Source organism: Cryptomeria japonica, chromosome 10 (assembly GCF_030272615.1).
Source record: "Cryptomeria japonica chromosome 10, Sugi_1.0, whole genome shotgun sequence".
NCBI classification, from domain to species: Eukaryota; Viridiplantae; Streptophyta; class Pinopsida; order Cupressales; family Cupressaceae; genus Cryptomeria; species Cryptomeria japonica.
Genome location: NC_081414.1, coordinates 518,354,691 through 518,366,006, shown reverse-complemented (window position 1 = coordinate 518,366,006; position 11,316 = coordinate 518,354,691).

The following is an 11,316-nucleotide window of genomic DNA, read 5'->3' as shown; positions in this document are numbered from 1 at the left end:
ATTAATTCATTTGCACACACATGGGCAAAAGAAGATCAATGTTTCAACAACCAATGGGGAATTTTTCCACGTCTCCATTTGTAAATCCTAGTCACTAAGTGTGTTAATTTGGATGTTCCAAAAGGGCCTTAGGGATCGATTGACTGCTTAGCTATGAAATGTTTTGCACCTCCATTTCAATTGGTGTATTGCAAATGATAAAACAAACACAATCAACCTTGTTCAAATAGGAAATGCATCTTCATCATGCATATTGCATTAACATAGGTCATGTCAAAAAAAATTCAATGTCTCCACATGCATTTTGTAGATCATCATGTCATACAGGTCTGCACACTGGGGGCATAACCGAAAAAATCCAAACAATCATATAAAGTCCTAAAAAAATTCTAAAACAATGAAAAACATAAAATCCAAAAACATTGAAAAACTCAAAATCCAAAAAACAATGAAAAACTCAAAATTCAAAAACATTGAAAAAACTCAAAATTCAAAAACAATGAAAAACTCAAAATTCAAAAACATTGAAAACCATAAAATCCCCAAAACATCCAAATACGATCCTGAAAAAATCAATAAAAAACATTCAAGTATCGATCTACATAATCCAAAAACATCAAAAAAGCTCTTGGAAAAGAACTAAAAATCGACAATCAATCAATCAAAAAAACTTGCAATAAAATGTCTTGTGAGAAACAAATACCCTAGTAGATATCCAACAAACACTTCACACGAAGTCAACAAAGGATACGACTATCCAGTCAAACATTTGCAATCAACTGAACAAACTATCTTATCAATCGTATCATATCCATATCAGAGTGATCATTATCTTGTCTTAAACAGAAGAGGATACACTTGAAATCAGACAGGTCAGTGTTAAACGTGGTCCACAACTTTCTGAGATCAGACATTATCAACCATCACATCAAGCAACTGAGAACGAAGGCACAAGGTCAGTATAGCTGCTGAATTTTGTCCAGGTCAATCTTTATCTTTTATCATTTAGCGACAGATATTGTTCCTATGCTACTCAAGGATGTCCACAAGTGACTAGAGGAGATATGATGGGCATTATCTTTTTCTTTGTTTGTTTTTTGTGGTGTGAACTGATGAAATTATAGGGAAATTGCTCTAGTGGGTGTCTGTGATAGGAGTATTTAGCTATTTGATGCCACACATACCTCGACTCCTAGTGTAATTCCCAGAATGGAGGGTTCACTCCTTGTCTACTACGTGTTTGTTTCTACAATTAGATATGTTTGCATCTTGGTTCCTTATACCTTGATGTGCTAAGCTTCATTGTTCAATAATAAGGCTCAGTGATGAATATATATTTACGCAATAAAATATGTGACACAGGTTCGTGATTCTTTCAAATTTCAGTCTCATCTCATTTGCTTATTGATAGTTTGTTGATTTCTCATCTTCTTTCTAAATCATATTCTTTCTAATATTCTTTCTATCATCAATTTTTCTTTCTATCATCTTACTAACATTTCTTCATGGTGTATCTGAGGTAAAATTGATTCAGCCATTATCATACAAAAACATTCCATTGCATTCATTATAGATTCCATTGCATTCATAATAATTTCATAAAACATTCATTATAGATTCCATTGCATTCATAATAAATTCCATTGCATTCATTATAGATTCCATTACATTCATTAGCATCATTAATACATACATGTACTACCATTGCATTCAGAATCATATAGAATCAAATAGATATGTATCATAAAACTCATAGCATCATATAAGCATACATGGAAAACAAAACACAAATAGATCACTGCCAAAACCTGCATATCATATATATATAACTAAAAAATGATAACGTGTATGAATACGATAAATTTGCTCGAAGGCTTGGATAACATGATAAAAAAAAAATGTCTCAACCAACACTACCTCTATTAGCAGGTGGATCCTGTCCACTAGATCCTGCCCCAGGATGTCGAGGTGGTCCCATAACACCACCACTACTAGTTCATCGTGAAGTAGATCTACTCGATCTCCTCCTCATAAATGCACTGAAGCTAGGCTCTCTCTAACCTTCAAGGATGGCTCTCTCATATGCCTGCCGATAATAAATAGACTCCTACGTAGCAGTGAAATACCTATCTGCCTGGTGTCGCACATCTGTACCTGCTCTAAATAGTTGATCAAAGGCATCCATAGTGATCTGACATCTCCAGACTGCCTCATCTCTCCCCCTCTAGAGACAATCTCTCTCAGCCTCAAGGGCACCATAATTTGCATGATAGGTCTCTTGCTTGACATCTCGTCTAGCGATCTCATCCTCTAAACTCTAGACCTGCGCTCTAAGAGTCTGCAGCTCATCCTCCTCACTAACTTGTCCTCTCCCACCCTCAGCAACAAACACATCCTCCAGCTCCGGCATATCCTCATCATCACCTCCATCCTCACTACTCGATGACTCATAAGAATCATCGCTATCCTCACTGCTAATAGATTCGGTATCTCCTCCAATGTCTACATCCTCATCTCCCTCATCTCCCTCACCTCCTCCCTCATCATCCTTACCTCCTTTCTCAGCTCCCCCCTCTCCTCCTCCTTCAGCTCTCTCCCCTGCATCTATCCTTAACCGCTATCTAGGATGGCGAATCTATTGTGTTGTAACCGGAACAACAGGATCAGTCAAAGGCACTGGCCTATGCCTAGCAAACCACACATCATACTCCACTGCCATCCCTAGATCTGCTGCACCTCTACCCCAACCCTAGAGTAATGGCTACAGAGAATCAAACTTAGCAGAAGCAACATGTGGCTGTATGCAGACACCCCAATCAGATACCTCACCGAACAGTCTCAGAACCTGCCCTGGAAGATACATCTTGATAATCCGTTGGGTCTCAAAGGTCCTACCAATCAAATATCTTTGTTGTCAATAGAAAGGCATGTGCACTGCATCATCCTCCCAACTGGGGCAATCTAAGTATGGTCTCCAAATAAAATGCTGCAATATGTCAAACTAATGCCTCCAATACAAGGTATTACCTGAACCCGTGTCTAATACCTGAAAGCATAAGGCTCACCAGGCTGCAAATCTACATGAATAACAAGCCTAGAGATAGAAATATGCTCCCATGCCCAAGTCTGGAGTAGAGTCACACTACAACTAATAGTTCGGTATCCTAGATACACAATACCATGCAACTGATAGTACAACATGGCTAGTAGACAAGGACCCCATGCATACAATCGACGATGAACAATCATATCATGGAGCACTCTGCCCCATCCAACTAGAAATCCATGACCTCGTCTGTCGGGTATCAGTAAACCACCGACAACACCGCATAATAAATAGTCATGTCATCATAGTCTAATCGGGCCCAAGGGATGTCATAATGGCCACTGATCTGCAAGTCTTGTATCTCACACTCGAAAAATGCACATAGTCTAGCAATGCCATTGTCATGGTCATATACAACTCTCTCACCATGAATAGGAATACGCAGTATATGCCATACATCCTCTAATGTAATGGATGCCTCACCAGTTGGAAGATGGAAAGAACAAGTCTCAGGATGCCATCGCTCTATCAAAGCTGTAATCCTAGCCCTGTTGGCCATAACGTCTGGCAAGTGTAAAACAAGATATAGAACAAGTTGTCAGATATGCTCAATCTCCTTATCAAGTAAGTTAGCTCGAAGATCAAGTCCACTAGGTCTGCTCTGTCAGTAGTATAACATGCCAATGTTCTCCTACAATGAGAAAATGTTCAAAATATCAGATATCAAATCCTGAAAAACTAAAATATTTTCAAACGCATGACAAAAATTACATTTAGAACGAATGTGTGATAGTTATGACTAATGCGGTACAATTATGACTCTTGCGTGATGTTTAAAGCTAATGCGTAATGACATGAGCACATGCGTTACATTAGACACGTTTGCGTAAAGAAATGAGCGAATGCGGCACATTTAACATGAATGCGTAACACTTAAAGCACATGCGTAGTATTTAGAGCATTTGCAATACATTAACAATGAATGCGTAAACATCGACAAGCGATTCCATAACACAATGCAAAAATTGATCATGAATTTTTTTTTTGGAAAATAGCATAAAAACACATAAAAAATAAAGAAAAAAATTGGAAAAATACCATGCTGCCAGTCCCAAGAGGTCTCTGATATGAACGTACTCAGTCAGACAGATGCAATCAAGCTCTATAACCAGCCATGATGATCAAATACTCAGAAAAAAGCACACAAATTGCAGAGAAAACCAAAGAATTACCAAATTGCAAATGAGCAAATGAAAACCTAAAAAATCTTTATTTATAACTCAAAATTAGGGTTTTTTGACACATTGACGCCCATGGTCCCTGCTAGCTTTAAACACCTTGTAGCCTACTCAAACAATCTCGAAATTGCATGAAATTTTACACGCTTGCTCGTTAAACTGATATCAAAAACATGGTCTCAATTTTTGAATTTTCTGACCACCTTTTTCGAGGGGGCATATTTACACTATATAGTAGTACCAAGGCATACTGGGGCAGAATTTTTCATTTTATTTGAAACAAAGTCATTCCGACATTGTCTCAAAGAGGGGCAAATGTAGACACCTAAAAATGTCTCATTGATCATGTACTAATTATTCCTCTAATTGATTAAATAATTCTTTAATTATTTAATTAAGTTAATTAATCTTATTCTTCTATTTCATATTTCCTCATAATCTTACTAATTATTCTATTTCTTATTCTATCATCATTTAATCATTTTAACCATTTTCTAAATGTTAATTAAATATTTGTTATTTAATTAATTCTGATTAATTCCCCAATTTAAATAATCTTTATTATTTAAATAAATTACTAATTATTGAATTTCTATCTCTAATCATCTCATCATTTAACCCTTTTCTAAATATTAATTAAATATTTATTATTTAATTAATTGTGATTTAATCATTTAAATTAAATAATCTTTTTTATTTAATTAAATTCTATTTCTAAATAATTAAATAGTTTCTTTAAATTATTTAACTAGCTAATTAATTCTTCCATTTCCAAATCCCCAAATTCTAATTTGATTTAATTTCATATTCTTCTAATTTCTTCCAAATTCAAATACATGTGCATGGTTTCAAAAACCAAATTGAAAATCAAAGTCAGGTTCTAAATATATTCAAATGCTAAAGTGAATTAAATTAAATTAAATTATTTGAATTAAAATCTCATGCAAAGATTAAATTGAAAATCTAAGTTAAAATGCAAGCACATGCTAAATTAATTAATTCATTCATTTATCTCTCCAATCTCTATTTCCATCTTTCAGTTAGCTTTTTCTAAATAAAGTTTTCTTTGTCATTAGTTAATTTTCCTCCAATCATTATTTTTTTTCCTTTAGTCAGCTTTTTGTCAATTAGTTGACTCCATTAATCTATTCATTCTATTCAGTTTCACTCCTACAATTAGTAGTTCAACTATCAATTTTCATGTGAGCTCACCTGAGTTCCACCTCTTGATCAATTTTTTCCACCTTTCAATCAATCTTCTCCAAAAATCTATAAATTGAGCATCCAATCTCCATTTTCAATAATCACGAACTTCGAATCTTTGTGTCACTTGCAGGTTACCAGTGCAATATCTGAGATCCATCATACCATAGAGAAGAGAAGAGAAATGGACGCTATATGCAATCTTGGAATAGGGAGTTTGATTTGAACTATTTTAATTCTTGTTTGTTTGATATTGCATTATTTCATTGTCTTGTTTGTTAGAATTATTTGATTAGATAGAGATTCGTGATTTCCCTTTGTTTCTAATTTCAATTTTTTTAAGATGAATTTTACATGCATACAAAAATTACACATGAACACCAAGATTTTACATGAAAAACCTAATGAGAGAAAAACAATAGTGAGAACTATCCCACAATATGAAAAACAAGTTACAATGTTTTAGGCTCAAGTCCAAGGAGCTCACTACCCCTAGAGTGGACTTGCAAGAGTGAGGCACACAACCTCTGGAAAAGATACATATAAGTGACTTGTGGGCTTCAAAGATCACTTGTTTAGGGAAAGATACATTGTAATTGAAATAGAAACATTAATATATTGAACTATAGGCAACCACATTCACTGATATGGTGATTACGGTTAACACTTAAAATACATCTAAAACTTCCTTCATTACTACTCTATTGTACTTGTGTTGTACTTGTCAACCTTCACACAAATTTACATAAATTTAACACAACACACACCACTCATAATATGTCAAAATTATTTCATTTCTTTTATACCATTCACAACCAAAATAATCATTAATTAGGTCACCCTAATCAGATGTAATTTGTAGGATCAAAATCGTTGGCCCAAAAAAAAATTTCATAAAAATTTGGAAGACAAAATGAAACATGTGAGGCATCGCATGATTTCAACACACCTAGATTATTCCAAAAAAGCTCCTATGATTTTGTACTCTACCGCATGGACCAGGACGTCATAGGTCGATTCTAAATGATAAAACAGTTAAGGCATGCCAAATAAACTTACTTAAATTATAATGTAGACCACCCAAAACACTTGCAAATTTTCAACATAGAATCACCTAATAGTGAATCAAATCCAAATTATCAAACCACATCACCAAATTTCCTTAAGGCAAAGGAATGCAATGCTTTCATCCACATTGTCACTCTATCACTATACAAACTTTAACTCATATAGACATAACTCCAACTATAGACCAAATGAGAATCTAAAATTTATATCATGCATTTGCATCCACCAACATCGTACTCTAATTGCAAGAACTAATTAAACATATGTGCCATAATGCAAATGAAATTTTGAACAAATTCTGACAGATTGTTCACCTGAATAATCACGCTTAACCAACTCCAACTATGGACCACTAAGATCATCTCCAAAGCTCCAAAAAATCCATAATAACTTGATATACCATCCATTATTATTTCTCTACTTTTGATCACATATGGACCAAAGATATCAACAAGTTAGATATCTAGACTAGCAAGTTTGACATCAATAACAACACAAACTCATATTTGAAACAATACATGCAAGAAATTGAATGTAATAAAACCTAAAACTTAGCAATACAGTCCAATAAAATATTATTTTCAAATGAATAATTAATCAATCTTAATCCATTAATGACTATTCTTTGTGATCTTTCCTTATCACTATTCTAATTGTATTATATATTTGATAATGATACTTAATCAATCTCAATTCATGATTCAATCATATCAAATACAAAACTAAATATTCTATCATTTCATAAAAAACATAGTTGTACTTTTTATTTAATATTACTTAATTGAATCTAACAATGACTCTAAAAATTATTCATCCAACAAATTAGTAGATTTTGGAAAGTCAAATACTCTAAACCTTAGAGTAGATAAACTTGATGATGATGGCTATAAGATTTAGTGTTATAGTTCAATTTAAAGTTTAGTTAGGTTTAAGGACAATTTTCAATTTGTGTTAAGGTTTTATAAGTGTAAGAGTACAATTTGGGTTTGGGTTTAGAGTTAGGCTTCAATTTGGTTTAGTATTAAGGTTCATTTTTGTCTGGTATTAGGGATAAGGTTTAATTTGGTTGCAGATTTATGATGGATAAGATTATATTAGTTTAAAAATATGTAATGGGGACATATTAAAATTAGAAAAGAGATCACTTGATAAGACACTAATTAGGGTTTCTATTTAATTAAAAAAACATTAAAATAGGGTTAGTATAAGGCTCAATTCAAGGTTTAGGGTTAAAGTTCAATTTGATTGAGTGTTAAGGTTAGGGTTCAATCTGGTTTAATGTGTAATTTAGTTTTCAAGGTGATAATTTCTATAGGTTTAATAAGATTCTCCATGGCCTAAAGATTGGGTTTAATTTGATTTAGGGTTTGAACTCAATTTGGTGTAGGTTAAGTTTAATTTGATTTTGAATAGAATTTGGCTTTAGGTTCCATTTGGTTTAGTGCTAAGATTCAATTTGGTTTAGTGTTAGGGTTAGGGTTCAATTTAGTATACGATTGTGGTTAAAGGTGGCTTTGTGTTAGAGTTTAATTTGATCTTATTAGGATTAGGATTAAGGTTGGGGTTAAATTTTTTTTTTTTAAGGGTTAAGGTTTTATTTGGTTTAGTGTTAAATTTTAGTACTAATTTAGTTTAGAATTTGGGTTAAGTTTGGTTTAGGATAATATTTCAATGGACCTCTTGGTCTATTTTTCTTTCTTTTTTATAGATTACAGTGTAATTCAAAACATTAATTCAAAAATTATCACCTAATTAAATTTGAAATAGTTCTTTTATAATTAAATAATATTTTATGAATTAATATGTCTAGAATTTTCATTGTTCATTTTTTAATGATAGACTATATTATGTATATGTGAAGATCAATAAATTCGACCATCATCACATGTCTTACTATTGAATTATTTTTATTGTTCATGGAAAGATATATATTGGTTTGTCCACTTTCTTTGATAATCATATTGATTCACTTTCAGAGGACTCGTAAAAGATTATGTATATAATAAGAAGGAAGACAAATTTAATAGATTTCTTCAAATTAATAATTTATGGAAAAATAATTCTAATATGATATTAATCTATTTTTAGTAATTAAATTATAGAAACATAATGGAATTTAGAATTGAATGTCAAGGAAGGTAATCTTTATATATTTAAAAATTAACAATTTTGTTACTATATTGATATTTATAAATATGAAAAAATACTCTTGAAATAATCTTAATTTTATTTAAGTACTTACATTTTAGAAATTTCATGAAATTTTAAGTATAGAGACATCTTTATTATTATTAATTACTTTTAAATTTATTTATAGAGTTTAATTAGTTTATGATTAAGGTTTATTTTATTTTAGTGTTAGGGATAGCGGTCAATCCGGTTTAGGTTTAATGTTTAATTTGGTTTATAATGTTAATTTATTTTAAGTAATTAAATTATAAAAATGTTATGGAATTGAGAATTGAATGTAAAGACAATAAATACAAATAAAAAAATAAAAATAAAAAATTGTTACTGTATTGATATTTATAAATATGAAAAGGTACTTTGACATAATTTTAACTTATTTAAGTAATTAAATTTTAGAAACATCATAAAATTGAAAATATAAAAATATGTTTATTCTCATTCATTACTTTTTTTATGGAACTTCAAAAGGAAATCTTTCATATATTTTTTCAAAATAATAATTTAATTACTATCTTCATATTTATAAATATAAAAAAGGTAATTTTGATACAATATTAATTTATTTTAAATATATAAATTATTTATTTTAAATAATAAAATTATAGAAACATCATCTATTAAGAATTGAATGTAAAGGAAATAAACATATATTTTAAAAACAACACTTTCGATATTATATTGATATTTATAAATATGGAAAAAGTTTTGATATAATCTTAATTTATTTTAAGTAAATACATTTTAAAAACATCATGGAATTGAGAATTGAAAACCCTTAATTATTTTTTTAACATTGGTATGAGATAATAGCTTTCCAATTACAGAAATTTTAATTTTATTTAAGGAAACAATGAAATCTTATAATAGGAGCATTATTATTATATTGAATCATATTTTAAAATAAATTTACTAAAACAAATTATATGTTTTTTATATTTTACTTGTGCAAAAAGTTGTATTCCTTATTTTATAGATGTTGATATGTTTGTTGATTGAAGATGAAAGTGATCATTATCAATTATATTTACAAAACAACATTATCATCGATTACTTCTACAAAATCAAGATTACGAATTGCATCTACAATATTAGAATTTCCATCCAAGTTTCTCAATCTTTTCATTATCATGTGTAGAACAAGGCATAATTAAAAGTTACAGTTTTGGTTAAGAAGGTGATATTTCTACAACTATACATATACAAAGAATTGATTAAATATTGTGATTGAATAACTCAATCAATAAAAATAATGCTTGTCTAGATTGCATTGTGAACCTACAACCTTAATTCAAAGGATAATATATAAGACAAATTAAAATCACATGAAATTTACCTCTTTCTTTAGGAAACTCCACCTGCAAAGTCTTTGGAAATACAATTTTGAAAGATAATAAACGATTTAAGATAGAAACTGTCTTTTGTCATTATTCATATCACTTTCTCAATATTCTTATCACTTATAAGAAGGTGAATATAACTTATTTTCATCAAACTTGTAAATATAATAAAAAAGATAATATGAGTATTCATATAAATACATTGATCAAAGTCATAGCTATGTTGGTCCTCTCAAATGTTATCTCCTATTGTCTTATCCCCATCCATAATGCATGAAAATAAAAAATAAAATGATGAAAAAAAAAATATTATACTCTTCCTTTATTGTTAAATCATGTTGAGAGCCCCACTTTACCAACCTTCTCTTCTTCTTGATGCAATAAACCTCATGTTTTGTTTAAAAATAAACAAGTTTAGCAATGATCTAACATTTGTAATTAAATAGAAACTTATCTTTAAAAATAAAATTAAAAATAGAAACTTGGAAACTATCTTTATCTATTTTTTTTGTTCTTTTTGTTCTTCCTTAGCAATAAACACCCACGTTGTGCTTTAAGATTAAAAAGTTTAACAATGATCTAACATGTGCAATTAAATAGAAACTTATTTTAAAGATAAGAAAAATTAACAACTTGGAAACTATCTATTCTTTATTTATTTTTGTTTTTTTTTCTTTTTGTTTTTATGACATAAGAAATTGTTACACCTCGACGTAAAATTAACAATATCAAATAATTTAATAATTTAATTTTTCACTATTTTACTTAAACAATACAATATTATAGTTTATAATATTAATATATATATCATTTAATTTATAATATTATATATATTAATTTAATTGATACATTTATAAACTTTACCATTTCACATGTGTATACAAAAGGGAACTGGGTTGCAGATCATTTGGCAAATATGGGAAGTTCCAAGGTGGAGCTTAATATGATGGTCCGAATTGCGATCTCGATTCTTTTCCAACTCTTAAAAAACTAATTTTGGAGGACATGTGTACAGGATAATATTGCACATGGCTATGAAGTTGTCCTTTTCATAATGATAAAAAGGGTGTATGTGAGGCATTATAATTGTAGGGTTCCGTGGATTTGTTGTATCTGAATGATGTGAATGGATGTCGATTTGGGCATCTAGGAAGCATGTGGACTTCAAGCTGCATAAATGCTTAAGTTAGGCTGTCTGTGGGCTGCTATGTAAATGTGTATAGCTTTTGTTATG